General features: G+C 44.7%; 1 protein-coding gene across 5 annotated transcripts in view; it reads left to right on the plus strand.

Annotated features, from left to right (window-relative positions):
• Positions 1-20,935, plus strand: part of KCTD1 (potassium channel tetramerization domain containing 1) — a 175,681-nt gene that overhangs the window by 108,684 nt on the left and 46,062 nt on the right. The window contains exon 1 of one of the 5 annotated variants that reach the window (XM_025886753.2): positions 19,680-19,699. The exons of the other annotated variants lie outside the window; for them this stretch is intronic. The gene's annotated coding sequence lies outside the window, so the exon portion shown is untranslated. Of the gene's footprint in view, positions 1-19,679; positions 19,700-20,935 lie in introns of those variants that run through there. 5 annotated transcript variants of the gene reach the window in all.

Genomic DNA, 20,935 nt, shown 5'->3' on the forward strand with positions numbered 1-20,935 from the left:
AGTTTGGGGATTAAGGGGTTAAAGCATTAGTATTCTGGGCTCTGCTCTTTACTCATTGCTACTTTATACAGAAAATATGTTGCTTTGAAGCCCAGGGAAACTGGCAATTGTAAATTATGCGTGTGAAAGTCGTTTGGAAAGATCCCTACACGTGCGGGGTGGATTGGATTGAAAAGACCAGTTCTTCCACGAAGGGCCACCCGCCGCATCAGCTTTACCCCTGCATAGTGTTCTCCATTATTACCAAGCTTTTATCCAGTATCCCCTCCTTTCCAGTGTCCTTCTGGATGCCTGGGAGGAGACAGGAGTAAAGCAAGCATCCCTTTTTGGACTGTACCATACACCGTTGGCCTGACTTTTTTCTCATTTCACCAGCATTCATATTTACCTAGTATTTTTCTATTGACTGTTTTACCCTTGTCCCAAGTGATAGTAGGCAGCGAAATCACAGGTTTGATGTGCTAGCTATATTTTCTAATACTTAGTAAAACACACTTTTGAGTATTTAGAAACAAGAAAGTAGTCATCCGGGTACCACCAGAAATAACCCTGCATCTCCAGTGATGCTGTCCCACTGTTCGGAACACCGATGTAGACCCCAGACTCACGGAGCTAGGGGGATGCCCTGGATTTCCTGAAGCTTATGAATTGAGGTCCAGGGAGGTTTGTTGTGCATTCGAGACACCGTCCCCTTCCTTCTTGGGTACCGGGAACCATGGAGGCCAAGTTGCCCCCTTGCTTTTCTCTTCTCACAAGTTTGTGCACTCTCGGATTTTTTTTTTCCCCACCCAGGGGAAAATGCTGGTAAAGGCTGGTCTCTGGCCTGCAGGATTGTGTAAACTGAGGGCGGAGCCGTGGGGGTGGGGGCTTAGAGATATCTAAATAATTTGCATATCTCTCATTACCAGCCCCAGGTGCTGTGTCTGCCCTGGAAATTGCTGCTGTCTCCCAGATGGACCAGGGCCCAGCCCTTCTGGAGTTGACGATCCAGGGAGAATGAATGAGGGGCAAAACTGGGAAATAGTAGCAACAGGAAATACTACGTAGTAGTAAGTGTTTTACAGGAAATGGAACCATAGGGACATGGCAGGTTGTTTGGGAGAGTGGGGCTGCGTATTAGATGTGGCCTTCTGGAAAGAGGTCTCAGAGCATGCAGGACACCCCACCCCCCCCCCCCGGGGGAAGAGCAGTCCAGACAGAGGGACTCGCTCTGGCAAAGTCTTTAGTTTAACTCAGGGCTGCAAAGAAGGGAATGAGGCGGACCAGTTGGTCGGAACTCCCCGAGGGCAGTGGGGAGTTAGGGCACTGGCTCGCCCCCGGGGAATCATATCTCAGAATTCAGCGCCAGACACGAAGCCGATTGCAGAGTGAACCAGACTGAGGATGTCCTTAAGAGTTTGTCTGAGGCCTGAAGCAGGTTAAGGACATTTCACCAGGGAGGCGATGGTACTGGCAGTCCTGCCTCACCGGAGGGAGAGGTTCACTGCACTTGGCACAGTGGCCGCGTGCCTAAGCGCCCAGGGCAGGTGGCTTCCCCTTAACCCCTTAGGCCTTCTGGGAAGTCCTTACTGCTAGAAGAAGAGTTCCATTACCAGAAGTAAGCCAAGATTTTTTTTTGAAGGTTGATTTTATTTATTTGTTTGTTTGTTTGTTTGTTTGTTTATTTCAGAGGGCACGCGACAGAGTATGCACACACACAGGGAGGATTAGAGGGAGAGGGAACAACAGACTCCACACTGAGCGTGAGCCCGTATGGGGCAGGGTCTCACCACCCTGAGATCCTGACCTGAGCTGAGATCAAGAGTCGGACGCTTAACCATCTGAGTCCCCCGTTAACAGCAGAAATAAGCCACTATTTTAAAAGTTGTTATTTGGATAATTCTGCCCTTTACTGGACTCATCAAAGGAAGGCACTGGGGACTGCTGGCTGGTATTGGCTGGTTTTTCTGGCAGAGAATTTAGGGAAATGAACCCTTGATATGTAGCATTCTTTCCAGAGGACCTTTTGGGTGCAGTTTGCCAGGTGGTAGGATCAAGACATTGCCTCAGAAGAGGAGCAGAAGTTGTGGTTCTAACAGATAACCCTGGAAGGACATATGTGGTTTTCTGCCTTTCGATTTTTTCTAATTTTCCTTCCTTTTGAGGGAAAGAGAGCTCACACGCAGGAGCTGGGGGGAGGTGGGGAAGGGAGAGGGAGAAGGAGAACCCTAAGAAGCAGGTTCCACGCCCAGCTGGGAGCCCATCGCAGGTCTCGATCCCGTGACCCTGAGACCATGACCCAAGCCAGAATCAAGAGTTGGACGCCCAACTTACTGAGCCACCCAGGTGCTTCAGATTTTTTCTAATTTAAAAATGTTTTATGATTTAACACGTACATGTTAAAAAAATTGAATATACCATTAAAAGGGACCCTGCCTCTACTTCTGACTCCCAGTTCTGATCTTTCTCTCTAGAGATAACCACTGTTACATTTTCTGATGAATTCCTATGGATTCAGACATTTAATATACATTCATTCCATATGAGTTTTGGAAGGCAGAGTTTCCTTAAGTGTTGGGGTGTATGGTTGCTTCTCCGAGGTTTGGTAAGAATAGGACAACATAGAGAGAAGATGGAATATCCTGGGGCTGTCGATCTCTGAGCATGAGTGAATTTGGAGGCTTGCAGAGTACGAATCATTGCTAAGGGAAAAAACAAAAATCATATGTACTATTAAATGGAGCTAATTCTGTCTGTAGAGAGAATGCTTTGGAAAGAAAATGGGACCTTGACTATTCTCGTTTTGTATACTCTAGGGGAATCTTTTGGAGTCTTTTCTTCTCTCACTGAAGCCTGAAAGTGACTGGGTTGCTTGTGAGTACCTTCATCTTGGCATCCCTCGTAGGCAGCTGAGGCCATGAGTGAGGGTGGTCATGTGTGGTCCTAGGAGCTGTCCCCAGTCAGCAGGCAGCGGTGCCCCCCCATCCCCGCCGCCCCCCCCCATGGCAAAACAGGGAGTTTGTGCAGGTGAGGTCCAGAATCCTACTCTAGTCGTTAAGAGTGAGCACCTCACCTCCAGGTAGGTTCCTGGGTGCTTCTCCTGAATGGTCAGGTGGTCCCAGGACATTGGCATTAGGAGCCCTAGGTCACAGCTGAGAAGCTCCTTAGTTAGCACCTCCCTACCCCACCCCAGAGCCCCTCCTGAGCCAAATATTCAGGGTGTTCCTGAACTGCCTACTGCAGTCTGTTCTCTGCTTGAAATCACTGGTACTGGCTGGGTTTTCTGGTGAGTGTGTCCAGAACACACTGGGACCTGGGAGTGGTTCTGAATGGAGCCAGCCAGTTTAGGCTTCAGTGAGAGAAGAAAAGACTCCAAAAGATTCCCCTAGAGTATACAAAACGAGAATATTCAAGGTCCCATTTTATTTCCAAAGCATTTTCTCTACAGACAGAATTAGCTCCATTTAATAGGACATATGATTTTTGTTTTTTCCCTTAGCAATGATTCGTACTCTTTGCAAGCCCCCAAATTCACCTAAACCTCAATCCTTGCAACACAAATTGCATTTTCCAATCTGCTGGAAGCTTTTCTTAAATAAGCAGAGAATGACCAACAGACTAAAGGAAGCTCCCCACCACTATTTTCCAAACTCAAAAACTGTGTTAAACAGTAAGGTTTTTCACAAAACTTGCCTTAGGTTTATGATTTTTCTGATTTTAATGTCTTTTTGGTGGATAGTACTTAATTTAACCCTTGCACCAAACCTTTGAGAGAGTAAAACTTGGATTATTATCCATATTTTAGGATGAAACAGTTGAGTCTTGAAATAGGCAAATCCGTGGCAGGTTCAAACAGGAAGTAAGTCTTTCTACACGATTGACTTGCCCCAAGTAAGTGAGAGGACAAACATAAGTCCTGCAGTAATAGGTGTATAAAAACATAGAGGTGGGGCCCCTGGGTGGCACAGTCCGTCAAGTGTCCAACTCTTGATTTCAGCTCAGGTCATGATCTCAGGGTTGTGAGGTCAAGCCCTGTTTCGGGCTCTCTGCTGGGCATGGAGCCTGCTTAAGATTCTCTCCCCCCTCTCCCTCTGCCCCTCCCCCCTCTTAAAAAATAAAAATAAAAACATTGGGGTGCCTGGGTGGCTCAGTTGGTTAAGCCTCTGCCTTTGGCTCAGGTCATGATCTCAGGGTCCTGGGATCAAGCCCCGTGTCGGGCTCCCCCTGCTCAGCGGGGAGTCTGCTTGAGTTTCTCTCACCCTCTCTCTCTGCTCCTCCCCCCACCCCTGCCATGGGCTCTCTCTCTCTCTCTAAATAAACAAATCTTAAAAAAAAAAGATACAGATTATTTCCATCATTTTAGAAAGCTTCCTCCTTGTCCTTCCCACGGTCACCACCCTTATCTTCAACTCTAGCCCATTGGCAGGTACTGGTCTGCTTCCTACCACTGTAGATTAGTTGTCATGTACCTTTGCTAGCATTTCATAGAAATGAAATTATATGGTACACGTAGTTTTCTTTGCTAGCTTTTTTGCTTGTGTCTGCTTTTAAAGTGAACCCATTGATCGAAAGGAATCTAGTATGGAAGTCTTTAATATTATAAATCCAGCCCTTAAAGTTCTGTAGCTAGATGGAGCACAATCATGATAGATCTTTTTTTAAAAAGAAAACAACATGTATTTCCTTGCTAATATAATACCTATATTAGAGGAAGTTTTTTCAGGTTTTTCTTTTTTTTTTAAGTCGTGGATTACTGCTACCTGGAAAATGGGTTTAGTTGAGGGAAGGTGAACTTTTGCCAAGATTAGAGCTTCAGTATTGGAGTATGCCTGTAATGTTATTTTTAGTGAAGTGTTGCAGGTCATTGTAAAGATTAAATGAGATAGTGCATTTCAAGAGTTGAATGTGATTGGGGTCCAGCACACCAGAAGGGCCCCCCAAATGTTACCTGTTATTAGTGGACTCAAAGGCTAGAACCCCTGGGTGATAATCCAGGCCCAAGCTCATCACCCTTCAGGGTCCTGGATGGTCCACCCTCCTCTAGGGAGGAGGGGGCCTGGCCAAGGGAGGAGTGGGCCTGTCTCCTTCCTTCACCCCCTCCCCAGCACGCTGCCACGGAAGTGCAAACTTTCCTCTGAATAGAAAAAAGTCCCCCATGAACAAATGTGGGCACTCTCCCGAAAGAGTTCAGCCTCCTCATTTTAAGGCAGGAGAAGGTTTAGCAACTTGGGGCAGCCGGCCTGTGCAGGAACACTCAAATCCAGCTCCCCACACTTCAGCCTCTGGGAAGTTAAAACAAGGGAGACGCTAGCCCAACACTGAGATGTTTTAATGTCACCCCAGTTCAAAGTGGGGACTGTTGTTACCCATCTCAATATTTAGGTCCAGCCAGGCTGGAGTAAATGTTGATCGGCATAAATTGAAAGTTAATCATCTTAACAGTTTCTTGTTAGGGACATACTAAACATTTTAGAGCTAAAATAGGGAATTGGCTGACACCATCTTTCTGGCAGTTACTTTAGTTTTTGGTTCTTTTGGTTCTAATTTGTCATTTTTTTCCTCATCCCTTATCCTTCATATCACTTTTGAAATATGTGTGAATTAAGGTCAGTTAGCATCCACCCCAAACTAAATCTCCAAGTTATCTTCGTATAAATCTTGAAGAGATAGTAATTTTATCCTAAGTGGCAATTAAAAAGCAAGAATTATACTTAATAACCTCCACGGGGGTACCTGAGGTCTTCTGTTTTGGAATCTTAACAAATGCTGTTTGTCATCAATAATTTAGGTGGGATATCATCTGACTTCCATTTAGTTTTACAAGGTGACACAGGACTCCAGGTGTCTCTCAGGAGACGGCAGGGAGAAAAGAGCTGGGCACACACATGCACTGAAGCCATGCTTTCCAGACATTTCTCAGCTGTGGGCCCCCTCACCTGGAGCCTCAGTTTCCCCTTTGGGGGAAATAACCATAATCCTGTTCTTTTCCTGCCCTGAGTTCATTTGCTATTTGTTATCAAAATATTAATATGCAAATTCTGTTTTAGAGCTGCTAATTCAAATGTGATCCTGTGTTATGGGATTAACAGTAATTTAGTTAAGTGTATTGTCAGATTTGACATGGAGGACATATGCCAATTAGAACAGAGACAGTGACTAGGCTCCTGCTAGAGCTGTCTCATTACGACTGAACCGAATTGATTTTGATGCTTTCTTACAGATTTTTAAATTAAGAGGAATAAGTGACAGTAGTTGGCTCCAAATATATAGACTTTTAGCTAGAATCACTATAGTCCTTCTCCACAATTATTTTTTACACTTCAAGTATGCTAGTTTCTTGCCACCTCCTATCTCCTTATTATCATCCAACTAAATTACATTACTGCAACCAAATATAGCTTAATATAGCTTTGGAGAGAGAAATGGTAATCACTGCTTAATTTGTTTAACATTTTAATTTCCATATACCAACTGTATGAAACAGGATATCAAGTACATTATTAGCAGATAAAATAATTCCAGTGATGGGATTTATTTTGAGTCTTAGTGTATGTCAGTGGTTGAGTGAATATTCATACCCAAGTCGTCATCTCCAACTAGTAACAGTCAGGCCAGGAAGCTAAGTGCAGTTTTTGTTGACTTGAGTTGATTTACCTTTTGGTCTAGGGTTTCCGCTAGAAGGCCAGCACATTTTCAAATATAAAGATTTAGAATTCTTTTGACTTGTTTCCGCAAAAAAAACCCCACACTTTTCCAAGTAATTCTGGACTGACCTAGAAACGCGGAGTTAATATGTTAACATCACTCACAGACCAGAGTCTCATCTGGCTTATCTGTCATACTTCAGAGCTACGGAAAGGGGGCGTGTTCCGTGTCTCCGAGGGCACTTCTACTCACCCGGGGGATTCTTTACACAGTAGCTCTCCAAGGCCATTGTCAGAGTCAGGAGTTTCTGGAGATAGGGGAAAAGCGGTACTTGTGAGATTCGACATCATTGTCAGGCAAATTTTCATTCACCAAGTGTCTTCAAGATAGATGTACTTCAAGAGATTTGAGAAGTAAAAGCAATAACTGCTTTTTCTTGGTGGTTAGTGATATCAGAAGCTCCTCGATACACATTATGTGTATCAGATCACATGTATTATCTTTGCCAAGTTTCTGACTCTGGGTATTTGTACAGCACCGCATACTGCGACGTATAAAGTAAGCTGGGATTTCACAGCAAGTTCAGAACCAGTGGGAAATAGAGAACAGATAACAATGGTTAGATGAGCAGCTTATGTGTAGACCTGTATTTTGTAAGTATTCCTTTAAAATGATCATTTTAAAAAGAACGATTGTCATTTGTAAAATTTTTAAAACCATCATTAAAAATAATAGCTTACATATTGTTTTTGGTTATATTCCCGGAACTAGGTTAAGTGCTTTTCATTAACTTTCTACTTTTTTATGTGAATTATGGATTTTTCACAATAACGATGAAAGGTGTCGTTAATACCATCTGAAAGATGGAGAAACTGAGGCACAGAGGGCTGAATCACACAGCAGGTGTGTGGCATCTCGAGGACTGAAGCCCAGCCCTCTAGTCCCAGAGCTCACGACTCTGTTCTGCCTCCGTATACCACTGTTAAAGTGTTAGTAATATTTTTCTACGTAGAATTTACAAGGAGTACCTGTCAGTTCTTAAGATTATGCCATAAAATGGTTTACTTCACTTAAAAACCGTATTGCTTCTATTACAGAATAAATGTCCACCTACGTTGTGCTTAATGCCTCTGTAGTCTTGGTGTCGGAATGACGTGTGGGTCCATTGCTGTGGTCTGTTAATTGAAGTGTTCTACCCAGTCCAATGCCAGGTTCATTTTCTGTTTCCCCTTCTGCTCCTATTCTCTCTTTGAAAGTGGTTTCCAACACTTGGCACACTGGAGAGCAGAGAAAGAAGTGTGTGTGAAGGAAGGTGAGAGATGGGGCGCTATGGTGTCCCCCCACCTTTTACATTCTCTTCTTGGAATTCAGTATTCCGTTCTTCAGCAGATGTTTATTTTTTTTTTAAGATTTTATTTATTTATTTGAGAGAGAGAGAATGAGAGATAGAGCACACGAGAGGGAAGAGGGTCAGAGGGAGAAGCAGACTCCCTGCTGAGCGGGGAGCCCGATGCGGGACTCGATCCCGGGACTCCAGGATCATGACCTGAGCCGAAGGCAGTCGCCCAACCAACTGAGCCACCCAGGCACCCCAGCAGATGTTTATTTAGTGCCTACTGAATGCCGTGCTCTGTGCTCGAGACCCGCGTAGAGTGAGCAGAAGCCAGTAGTCATCCCGAGAGCCTGCAGTCTGGTGGACTCCCAAGGGGGATTCCGAGCACATTTAATTTGCAGAAAGCGCTTCTCCCTGCATGGGACTTGCTGGCCTTTGACTGGTGCCTCCTGGTCTGCCCCACCCCACCTGCCACCTTCCCCAGTCTGTTCCCCCTGGAGCTGATCCAGAGTCAGCTAGCCCCACAGAACTGGGCGGCCACCTTCTTGTCATTTTGCAAACCTTGGCAAACATTGCCAATAGGCTTCTGTATTGAGAAGTATTACGCGTTTATTTTATTTCCACAAAAGCCCTATCGCCTCCTTAGTGCTTCATGTTGCCTTGATTAAAATTTGTGCCTCCCAAAGCTGTGAGATTGTAGGTTTTGCTTATTTTTTTCTGAGAGGAATGTGTTTGAGGGCCACTGCCCCAAATCAGAAAGTGTTTGGGGGCCACTGCCCCAAAGGAAAAATCACTGAGGTCATTTACTAGAAGATCAGAGCACTCAATTATAGACTTCCTTTATCATCATTAGTACTGTTTATTCCTTTTCTACTGTGTGCAAATTTTTTTTTAAAGTATTTCATTAAGTACTATGGGAAGTTGATAGGGAAAATAGTGCTTACCCCCAATTTCATTCTGATTATATCTGTAGGCTTTCAGTTCATGCCCGTGATCTTCCACAGGATATATGGGCTAGAACCATTTATCCGTGAGCCCATATGTCAGTGAACTTTCTCCCCGGGTGAACGATCTGCATGGTTCTCGAAAAAGTAGCCTCCAGCCCCACGGTCTTCACAAGGAAGCAATACATGGAGGGATGCATCAGATGTGTTATAGAGAAAATCATAGCAAACTGCAAGACCGGGCGAACCCTTGAAACTCTCTTCCCAAACCTCCCTCACAGCTACCTACATAGAGGGAACTAGTATCTAGTGAGATACTAGTTGGCATAAACGAGGATAAACAAGACGGGCGGGCATCAGAAACCGACCGCCCGAGCAGATGAGTAGACGTGTGGCTGGGAAATGAGGGAAAACCGGTCCCGTCTGGTCCGGTCCCATCCCCCCAGCACACAGGCTCTTCTTGCTCCTCCGCTTGCCTCTCCTGCACTTCTTTTCCATCGCTCTCTCTCTTTCCCATCTCCCTCTCTCATTCCTGTCCCTTTCTTTTTTTTTTTTTTTAAGATTTATTTATTTGAGAGAGAGAGAATGAGAGAGAGAGAGCACGAGAGGGAAGAGGGTCAGAGGGAGAAGCAGACTCCCCGCCGAGCAGGGAGCCCGATGCGGGACCCGATCCCGGGACTCCAGGATCATGACCTGAGCCGGAGGCAGTCGCTTAACCAACTGAGCCACCCAGGCGCCCCTCCCTGTCCCTTTCTCACCCTCTGCCCCCTCTTCTGTTCCTTCATACTCTCTTGCATCTCCTCGGCTTGTCCTCTGTCTCTGTCCTGCTTCTCGACCACTGGCCGCTTTTCTTTCTAGACAGAGCTGCATTTACCCACCTCGCTCTGCCACCTCCGTGGTTGTCTGGGCATTCCATACTGTGTCTTGTGGTTAAATAAGCATCTAATAAAATTAAGCCAGGGCTCTTAAGAACACCAAAGGCATTCTGCTGCATGGTTCCCTTCCTGCTGGTGGAAATGCTCAGTGCAGTGCCTGTCTGCTGCCCCAGGCAAATGAAAGGCCTGTTTTCAGAGTCTGATCCAAGTCCTGGTGGGTCAGACACTACCAGATTGCCCCAGACGGAGACGGCACATTTGGGATGAGAGAATGCAGGCTTAGCTCCCAGAGTGTTTCGCTTCTAAATTTCAAATCAGCTACTTTTTTTTTTTTTAAGCCTTGGAAAATTCATCTAAATATTCCTGCCTCAGTTTTCCTTCTTTGCAGAAGACAGTATTGGCCTCACTCTCTTTCCTCTCTGGACCTTTTGGAAGGCCGTGGGTTATGATTGTTCATAAGGCCTTTGGAGTTCTACCATCTAGTAGGTAACTACTGCATATATATATATAGGGCGGTATGTAAATTCCAGGTGTGATTTTTTTTTTTTTCCTAATGCATTTCCATTTTTGTACCAAACTTTTCTTGCCAGTCAGGTTGATCCTTAAAAAGTTGGTTTGTTGTTTTTTGTTTTGTTTTGTTTTTTGTTTTTTTTTTTTTTTTACTCCTGTTGGCATTTATTTTAAGATACTTCTCCAAGAACACAGATGTCTCCGTTACAGTGTGAAAATTGTAAAGAATAGCTCATTGCGGTAAAGTAGCGAGGAGGATGACTGTTTGGCGGCTGTCTTTGCTGCTCATTCGCCTTCTTGCTAATCTGTGTTTTCCAATGCAATCTTCTCTCCCATCTGCTCCTAAGCAGGAGGTTTCATCAGCCGACGTCCCCTCAAAAATACCCCGAGATGTGAGGGTGCTGTGCTCATGTCAGGCCTGGTGGTTTGGCTGTGGGCGCTGTCGGGCCTCTTGGACCCCCAGTTGGCTGCTGGCAGACCCAGCATCAGCCACCTCCTGAGGAGCAGAGCCAGGGTGCCCCGCTGAGTCACCCCGGTTCCCACTAGCAGCTCAAACAGAACCATGAAACTCAGCACCCGGGTGACCCAGACATCCCCCAGAGAATCCATGTACATCTTCTCAGGATAAAAATCCCACCTGGCACCAGATCTCACTCAGGAGAAGCATTTTCGGCAAACCGCTAGACCCCTGGCATGCCTATCAATGCCCCACACCACCTGTTGGTTCTGGTGTGTAAACGCGGAGACTGCTTCCCTCCATCGCCCCCATTTTTTTTTTTTATCATCCAATGTCTTTTTGAAAAGTTGACACTGATACCGCCCATAAGAGTGTTACTTTATTAAAAAGCATCCATTTTATATGACTTAACACAATTTTTTTCTATTCTGTTAAGGGGATCTCAAGCTGCTTTCAGACAGCTCTCGTATTTTAGGACAATGCAAGATATAAATAAACAAACAGTACTCCCATTAAATGGTGCCAAGTGAAGAATCTCTGAAGTAGGCATTCTGTTCACCAAGCACCCTATTTTATTGACTGTTTCCTCCTGTCGGTGGAGGCAAATAAAAAACTAATGATTAAAATTGAATCTTCCCGGGGCACCTGGGTGGCTCAGTCGGTTAAGTGTCTGGCTTCGGCTCAGGTCATGATCTCCGGGTCCTGGGATCCAGCCCCATATCGGGCTCCCTGCTCCGTGGAGAGTCTGCTTCTCCCTCTGCCCCTCCCTCCACCCCACCCCTGATCGAGTTCTCGCTCGCTCTCTCAAATAAATAAATAAAATCTTAAAAAAAACAATGAAATAAAATTTAATCTTCCTAATCAGCTAGAGAAAATGCTGTGACTGCAAAGGAACATCTCTGTGCTGGCTTCTTTCTTTTTTTCTTTTGCATTCATGCTTTTGGAATGCCTTTCGTTTCACGGCCGGTTCTTGATTCCAAAAAAGATTGGGATTCCAGTTCTGACCTCCTAAAATGCTAGTAGCTTCCTTAAGATATTTGAATCTCTGTGGCTGATATATTTTTTTTAATTACAGAATAGTAAAAACTCAGGACTGAAAAAAGCATTATAGACCATCTGGTCCAACGGCGTATATTCTCAGTGGGAAGACTGAAGTGACATGATGCGGCTTGCCAACGCCCCGGAACTCGGCAGTGACGGGCTCGGGCTGCAGCTTGAGCCGCTCCTTTGTCCCCTCCTCTGAAGAACACTGGGTTTAGAAACCGCAATCCGTGTCAGTACTGTGAGACGTACGGCAGGAGTTCCCTCTTTTAAAAAATAATTGGGTCAAAAGTTATTCTGATCCTTGTCACATGGCGCAGCTAAGCTTACGTATGTGTTATTTAACAATAATGTCCTCTGGGTTCGAACGGCCGAGAGAAGTGCATGCCTTGCTGTCCCAAAGTATTGCTTGCCCTTAAAAGGATTTGCTTAAGAGTGTCAATAAGTAGTTCTCAGAGCATTTATTATTTCATTATTTTTAAAATATTTTATTTATTTATTTATTTGGAAAGAGTGAGGGGCGCCTGGGTGGCTCAGTGGGTTAGGCATCTGCCTTCGGCTCAGGTCATGGTCCCAGGGTCCTGGGATTGAGCCCCGCATCGGGCTCCCTGCTCGGCGGGAAGCCTGCTTCTCCCTCTCCCTCTGTGCTTGCATGCTCTCTCTCTCTCTCTCTCTCTCTCTCTCTCTCTCAAATAAATAAATAAAATCTTTAAAAAAAATAAAATAAGTATTGAAAGATAGAACAAGAGAGAGAAGGAGAGCGAGGGAGTACAAGCAGGGGGAGTGGCAGGCAGAGGGAGAGGGAGAAGCGGGCTCCCCGCTGAGCAGGGATCCTGACGCGGGGCTCGATCCCAGGACCCCCGGGACCATGACCTGAGCCGAAGGCAGACGCTCAACTGACTGAGCCACCCAGGCGCCCCTATTTTTTAAAGGTTTATCCATTTATTTGAGAGAGAGCAAATGAGGGGAGGGGCAAAGGGAGAGAATCTCAAGCAGACTCCCCACTGAGCACAGAGCCCTACGCGGGGCTCAGTCTCAAGACCCATGAGATCATGACCTGAACCAAAACCCAGAGTTGGACGTTTAACTGGCTGAGCCACCTAGGCGCCCTCCCCCACCCAGTTTTCAGAGCATTTGAAGCATGATTTGATTTAAAATTTTTTTATTCACATGCAGATCTTTTGTCTTCGGGAACTCCCTGTGCATATGGCTAATTCCCAAAGAAGAATGTCAATTCCCTGAAAAATTCAATTCCACCTTCCCCAAGCCGTGCTCCAAATAGAATAGCCGGCCAACGTTTTCTATATGAATGAACAAATGAGCAAATGAACTTTTTGAAACATCTGTTGTGTAAGTTATAGTAGGCTAGTATATTTTGAAAGCTGTGTATTTTATTTTTTCGTGCACAAAGGGTAAGCAAATAGCCATCTAAGAATCTTAAGAGGAGGTACCCAGGGATGCAATTAAGGTTTGAAGGAACACATTTAGCTTTTGACACTCCTAGACAAGGAATTTTTATGACCACATCCAAGAAGTCAATAAGTCAAGTTTATTGTCTGTTTAGACACAGATGTGTCCTGTGGTTAAGATCTGGGACTAGCAGAAGAGTAAATAAAATGCCAGTTCTCTGTGGTGGGGAAATACAGCGTCTGGGGGCTGGGGGGAGGAGTCCACATGTTGGGCCAGCTGGTTTCTGCCTTCTGCATGACCACTGACCGTCCTCCTAACCCTCCAGCCAGTTGTGTTCATTTCTAAACAGACCAAGTGGAAGAACGTGGATGGAGCAAGGTAAATCTGTCCCTTCTCTTGTGAAAGCCAGACTGTGGAGAGCCTAGTAACGGAGAGTGGTAACCTTATCCTGGTACACAGTGGCTAGTGTGTAAAATATCGCCATAAATTCATTACTAGATAATTATAGGCTAAGCCACTTGACCCCACAGTCAACTTCCTTCTTTGTGAAATGGTGATAATACTTAACATTGTGCAGAGGTTTCTGATTTCAGACTAGAAGGCCTAATATGAGCATTAGATACAGTTTCATTGCCAACCGCTGCTGATGTTTGCATTCTCCCCAAGAGAGTGCGTGCAGAACACCAACTTCTGGAAACATGGGAGGTGTGCATGGACAGCTTTTATCATCTTGCTTTTGCTGTGTTTTAGACCTGGGAATGGAGGGGACTGGGGGAAGGGTACAGATGACCAGATAGTTTCCAAGAGTGTGGAAACCATACACTCCTGCCCCGTTCTTTCAGGATCCAACTAAATAGACTTCTGTGTCAGCTAAATATGAGCTTACCATGACCTGAGGCCCATTTAATTTTCTGTTCCGCACATTTCCTCCCTGGCAAGAAAATAAAGGGAAAGGAAGCATTATCCCAAACTTTAGTTCCAGTTCTATATTTTTTTATTCAATCATTTTTCAAAAATGTCAAAAAAAATAAGAATCCTGATTATGAAGGTAAAATACAGCAGCATGCCAAGAGTATGTACTAATTGATATAATTGAATGATACATTTTTTCCTTTTAAAAAATAGCATTTTTTAAAATGTCAAGAGTAATAAATGTTCAACCTCGCAAAGCACAAGAAAATACAAACAAAAACAAAATTTGTCCGTAACATCATCAGCCAGTCCTAACCCCTACTAATATTTTGATGTGTTTAATTCCGGGGGTTTTGTTGCATATACACATATCTTTGAAAAATAGCCTTTCCCTGTGGAACTGCTTTTCACTTTAATGCCGTATTTTTTTAAAAATATTTTATTTATTTATTTGACAGAGAGAGACACAGTGAGAGAGGGAACACAAGCAGGGGGAGTGGGAGAAGGAGAAGCAGGCTTCCCGCTGAGCGGAGAGCCCGACGTGAGGCTCGATCCCAGGACCCTGGGACCATGGCCTGAGCCGAAGGCAGACGCTTAACGATTAATGACTGAGCCACCCAGGCACCCCTTTAATGCCATATTTTAATTTTTTTAAAAAAATTAATAACAGCCATAGTTGAGCCGTAGTGTGTCTTTTAAAATATTCTGTTTTAAGTACATTTAAAAATATCTAAGAGATCTAATTTTAAAAAGTAATCCAACTATTTTTGCACAGCCGACTTCTATCAAAATGGTCGCTTTTTTCAAGTTCGCTTTCCTTTGGGGGGAAAAGAAGGGGGGGAAATTTTGGCAAATAGTTGTTCTTTTCATGGCCCCAGTTCGGTAATCTAATGAGGGAGCTTCTCAGATACATATTTCATTTGAAAAAGAAAAAAACAAAAAGGCAGGTTGAGGGCATGCACTGTGTCTCTGGCAGAGATCCTGCCTTGAAATAGATAAACATTAGTAGCCCCTCCTCTTGGCCAGCAGCAAGGAGAGTAACATTTTGCTATTTCAGATTAGGAAGCAATTGCAGATTAATTTAACACAGTTGCTAGTCATTTTGAAACAACTTGGAAGCCTCCTATTTTTACTTTCTGGGTTTTTTTTTTTTTTTAATCTGTGAATTTTTTTTTTAATCTGAAAAGGAAAATCCGTACAATTCAAGCGTCATTTCATTTTGTGAAGATACTATAATGATTTCATTGTCTGCTTCCTTTCAGACACCTGTCCAGAGCACATAACTAGCATCTTGTGTTCTGTCGTGTTTTCCTTTTTACTTATCTGTACCCTACCAGGTAATCCTTCTAGCAGTGCAAAATGCAGTCTTTTTCACCCATGGATCTTACCTCTTCAACTATGTTTAAAGTTCTCTGTCGTTCTCAGTAGGTCCATAGACGTCTCCTCTGTACATCTGGTTTACTGGTCTTTGGGTTTCATTTTTCATGTGCCGAAGAAAATAAACTTCCTTCATCCCTCTCTATGCCAAAGCACAGTATTGTATGCCTTCACAAACATGGCTCGCCCGCTGCAGGCTTCCTCTCTCTGTAGGGTGGGAAGATTCAGTCCTGTCCTAGAGATGAGGAAACTGGGGTCTGATAGATTTGGAAACTTCTCCAAGATCACACAAAGGCTGAGCTCAAAGCAGGTCCAGATTCCCAAACCAGGATTTTTTCTCCTGTACCTTTAGGGTGTCCTGTGTAGGTAACTTTTCCAGCTATATAAAGTTTTGAAAGTTGTTGTACCTTAAGAACACGTTTTCCTTTACTAATTTTGGGCAGAAATCTTTCTTCAGTATATTATATACTTTCCAATCTAAGCTAGTCTGGCGTTTGATTTGGGGATGATGTAATTTTGGATGATTTTTATAAGTAGATGTTGTCCTACGGGCTAGAAAACCAGTGACCACACCTGTTTTAAACGCATGGCTTAAGGGGCGCCTGGGTGGCTCGGTCGGTTAAGCGTCTGCCTTCGGCTCAGGTCAGGATCCCAGGGTCCTGGGATCGAGCCCCACATGGGGCTCCCTGCTCAGCGGGGAGTCTGCTTCACCCTCTCCCACTGCCTCTGCCCACAACTCGTGCTCTCTCTCATGCTCTCTCTCATGCTCGCTCGCTCGCTCTCTCAAAATCTTTAAAAAAAATTTTTTTTAAATGCGTGGATTAAGAGTCAAGTGGGTTCTATGAGTTTGAAAGGGGCTCCTATAATAAAGTGAATGGAAGATTTGATGGCAAATTTGGATGCTCAGAAGGCTTTGGGGCCTAATTCTCAGGTGGCAGAAACTGTCCTCTAAATAAGCTATATATACAATACTCATTGATTTTAAAGCACCGCTGGGGCTTTTTTATTTTATTTATTTATTTAAACTCATGCGAAATTGTAAGATTTTTTTCTCTCTCTCTCCCTTCAGGGTCATTCTGCTATTTAGTTCAAGTCAGTAGAGACCACAGAGCTTGACACATGGTAGGAGCCCAATTAAGTATTACTTGAATGAATGAAGAAACAGTGAGATCTCTCATAAAATACGTTGACATTATGGTTGGGAGTCTTGTTATACAGTTAAGTAACTGTGGTCAGTAAAGTGATGTTTTTTTACAGGAACCATTATTGTGAGTCCAATGGGATTGTGTCAGGTCTAAAATGACACTCCCAAGGCAACCATAGATTTCCATCCTAGCAACTAGCAGGGTCCATGCCTAAGATACTGTGATCACAGCTCACATACCCTAAGCGGTTGGTTGGCTAACTATCAGAAAATAGAATTAATGGGAACACTGCAGTCTCTGGGAATTCCATATAGTATAGATGTTCCTTGAGTCTGTGTGTGTGTTATAAATACATATATTTTATTTTTATTTATTTATTTATTTATTTTTAAAGATTTTATTTATTTGACAGAGAGACACAGCGAGAGAGGGAACACAAGCAGGGGGAGTGGGAGAGGGAGAAGCAGGCTTCCCGCGGAGCAGGGAGCCAGCTGCGGGGCTCGATCCCAGGACGCTGGGACATGACCTGAGCCGAAGGCAGACGCTTAATGACTTTGCCACCCAGGCGCCCCTATAAATACATATATTTTAAACCGAGGTTGAAATTTGTGGAAAAGCTATGATTTGTATTAAATTGTTCTATTAAATGTTATGAATTACAATATCAAATAATATAGATAAGTACTTTACTATTGACATGCTTTTCTGGAAATATCCCCCAGAAACCTGTTTCTTTCCCCAGTGAAAGAGGTAACGTAGTCCAACTTGATAGTGAAATGTGACAGAAGACGGGCATACCTTTTTAACAAATAAAGTCATTCAAACTTTCAGTTTAAACTTTAGCTCATTTGTTCTAGGCAGTGCCCCTGGGGCTCCTGTTTTAACAGCACTCAGCTAGGTTAGATTTAGAAGGCAAATTTTTCATTAGCTTCTTTTGAAAGATGCCTGAAGTCAAATCCCTTGAAGGACTCTCCTACCTAAAAATCACTGCTGCTCTGCTGGGTAGTTGAGGTGGATGATTAAGCTAAGGACTCCTCAGACTGAAAGCAGCTGGGAAATGGAAATTTTAAAGGTAAACTGATCAACAGGACTGGAAAATCCATACAGGATAGAAATGGGGAAAGAGGCATCTGAAATAAAATTTCAGATGCCTCTTTCATGTCAGAGTGCTCTAGTCAGATTGATGCATCCTGCAGAGGAAATAATAAACATCTTTTTAGCTTTTAAAAAAAGCAGCTTTTCACAGACATTTAGATGAGTATTTGAACAGTAAGGTGTTTTGATTGAAGTTTTTTCCAGGATTATTTTTGGTTTATTTTCTTTCTGAGTGGAACTTAGAGTTAAAGTGAATAAATCTTAAGTGTCCACATGTGTACAACTGTGGGACCACCCAGATCAACATTTAGAACTTGCCTGGCAGTCCAGAAGGCTCGTTCTTACCCCTGCCAGTCAGTACACCCCCCCCCCGCCCCCCAACAGGTGGCCGGTGTCCTGAGCTCTTTCTTCCCACATTTATTTTGTGGTCTGTAGCTTCATGTGAGTGGAATCATACAGAACATGCTCTTGTGTCTGGTGCCTTTTCTCTGTGCTCTCTCTGTGAGAGCCGTAAATGTTACATTTTCCTCACTGCATGGCTGTTAATTTCATTTATATTCATAAAATCAGTCAAAAGGGAGAAATGGTGCTGTGAGGTCATAAGCTGTTTGTATTCACTTGTGAAGTAACTGTGCTTCTCCATTTAAACATGGCGGGGGTGCCTAGCTGGCTCAATCAGTAGGGGCGTGTGGCTGCATCTCGGGGTTGTAGGTTTGAGCCCCACGTTGGGTGTATAGATTACTTAAAAATAAAATCTTTATTTTTTTCCTAAAAGATGTATTTATTTATTCATTTACTTGACAGAGAGAGGGAACACAAGCAGGGAGTGGGAGAGGGAGAAGCAGGCTTCCTGCAGAGCAGGGAGCCCGATGCGGGGCTAGATCCCAGGACCCTGGGATCATGAGCTGAGCCAAAGGCAGACGCTTAACAACTCAGCCACCCAGGTGCCCCGAAAAAAAATAAAATCTTCAAAAAAATACTTTATAAAATAAGTAAATAAAATAAACATAGTTGATAAGTTCAAGTCTTTCGTGATTTGGGCTTCCATATATTAGGAACGCTTCAAGCAGGGTTTACCGTGTTGTCCAATGGTACAGCCACTAGCCACATGTGGCTATGTACATTACAATCTAAATTAATTAAATTTACATTTAAATATCCGTTCTTCAGTTTCACTAGCCACACCTCAAATGCTCAAATAGTCACATGTTGCTAGTGTCCACCTTCCTGGAGGGAGCAGATCTAGAATGTTCCCATTGTTGTAGAAAGCCCTGTTGGGCAGCGCTGTTTATTTATTTATTTATTTTTAAAAATATTTTTATTTATTTATTCATGAGAGACAGAGAGAGAGAGAGAGGCAGAGGGAGAAGCAGGCTCCCAAGGAGCAGGGAGCCCGATGCGGGACTCGATCCCAGGACCCTGGGATCATGACCTGAGCCGAAGGCAGATGCCCAACCATCTGAGCCACCCAGGCGCCCGGGCAGCGCTGTTTAGAAAGCTGGCTGTTAGCCATCTTCCTCTCCCCTTTCCACCTTTGCAGACATAAAGATGTTGCGGTGAGTTTTATTTTTCTCACAGTTAACATTTAATTCTGTGGTTCTCAGACCATCATCTCACAAGCTTCCTACATTGTCCCTCCAGACCTTGGGGAAAAAAAAATAAGTGGGAGAATTCTCACCGCATGCTGCTCTTTTAATTTCTAGAAAGTACCATGTGCTCTCCGACTTTGGGGCCTTGGCGGTATTGCTTGAAACCCTCCTTCCAGCATCTCACTGTATGTTGATTTCTCATCTATCAGATCTCAGCTTAGACTGGCTCCAGGAGACCTTCCCCATCCGTCCTCCCAGCCCCCAAGCCTGGGTTACATGTCCCCTCAATTCACCTTTCGTAGTGACCGCCCCCCCCCCCCCCCGCCCCCGCACCTGGTAGCAGCTGCTTGTTTCTAGGTTTCCGTCTCCCACTGAACAACAAGCCCGGTAAGGTCAGGCACCGCCCTGTCACGTTCGCAGTTGGGTATCTGGTGCAGTGCCTGGCTCTTGGGAGAGGACAGTGAATACTGTGGAAGGAGAGAGCAATGGGCTGCACAAGGAAGGGTCAGGAACCAAGTAGCTTCATGTTAGGGTTCCTTTCTCCCAGGTAGAGGGGTCTGTTGCACAGGGGAGTTTCTCAGAGACAGCTTTCTGTCTGGGCATCTTGCAGAATACACATCAGTACCCTGAGCGGTTCCTTCAGGAGTGAGGAGGGCACAACTGAGACATTTGCACCCTTCCTGGCTCAAGGGTTTGGTTTGCCTTTCGTCGGCAATCATACTAAAAAGACATCCAAACTGAGAGGATGCTGGGGGAGCCATCGAAGGGAAAGGCCGGTGGGGAAGTGGAGCTGCAAAGTGGTCATAATATGGTAGAAAATTCTGCATCTGTCAGCGGGCAACTGTTCTTGGCATCACAGGCCGCGTGTCAGCACGCCGGATGACCTCATGGGGAGGCAGCCGTGGCAAGAAAGGAAGCGTATCCTGTCAGGATAGATACCAGAAACCCCAACTCAGACTAGCTTTAAAAAATAAGGAACGTTTTCCCAAGTAACAGGACATCTAGAGATCGGCTCGGAGTTGGTTGACTCGGTGTGTCGACAGTGTCACCGAGAACCTCGGTCCTTTCCAGCTCAGCTTGGCCACCCTGGGCACTGGCTTCCTGCTGAGGCTGGTAGGAAGATGGCTGCTGTGGGTACAGGCACCCCATATGGAACGTCAGTGTCGAGAGAAAGAAGAGAAAGCCATTGTCGAGGAAGGGGGTTTGCCAGAGTGTGTTAAGATGGAGCATCTGGAGTAGACGCGGTAGATAACTGAGCATCCGTTATAAACACCAAGACCTCCCGGCCCCAGATATCCTCCCCCCATCCCAGCCTCTGGATCTTCAAAGTTCTTTCAGTCTGCCTTAGACTTCAAAGTGCCTTAGAAGTGATCTAACGAACGGGACACGCACAGCCCAGGGAAGGCTCCCAGAATGGAGAAAGAGAACGAAGGGGAGGAAGTCCAGGCAGCTCACCGAAGACCAGTTCCCGTCCTTGACAGTCCTGCCAGAGTCTGGCCTGAGCCCACCCATCTGGGAAACTCCCTCCTGGCCCTTAAGGGTTAATTCCCTTCCCCCACCGCCCTGCCGCTGAAGAAACAGTGGCTTAATTTTTAAAATTTAGCAATAGCCATACATTCATGA

The sequence above is a fragment of the Callorhinus ursinus genome, unplaced genomic scaffold (assembly GCF_003265705.2).
Source record: "Callorhinus ursinus isolate GAN/ISIS: 27379988/994484 unplaced genomic scaffold, GSC_fseal_2.0 scaffold11, whole genome shotgun sequence".
NCBI lineage: Eukaryota > Metazoa > Chordata > Mammalia > Carnivora > Otariidae > Callorhinus > Callorhinus ursinus.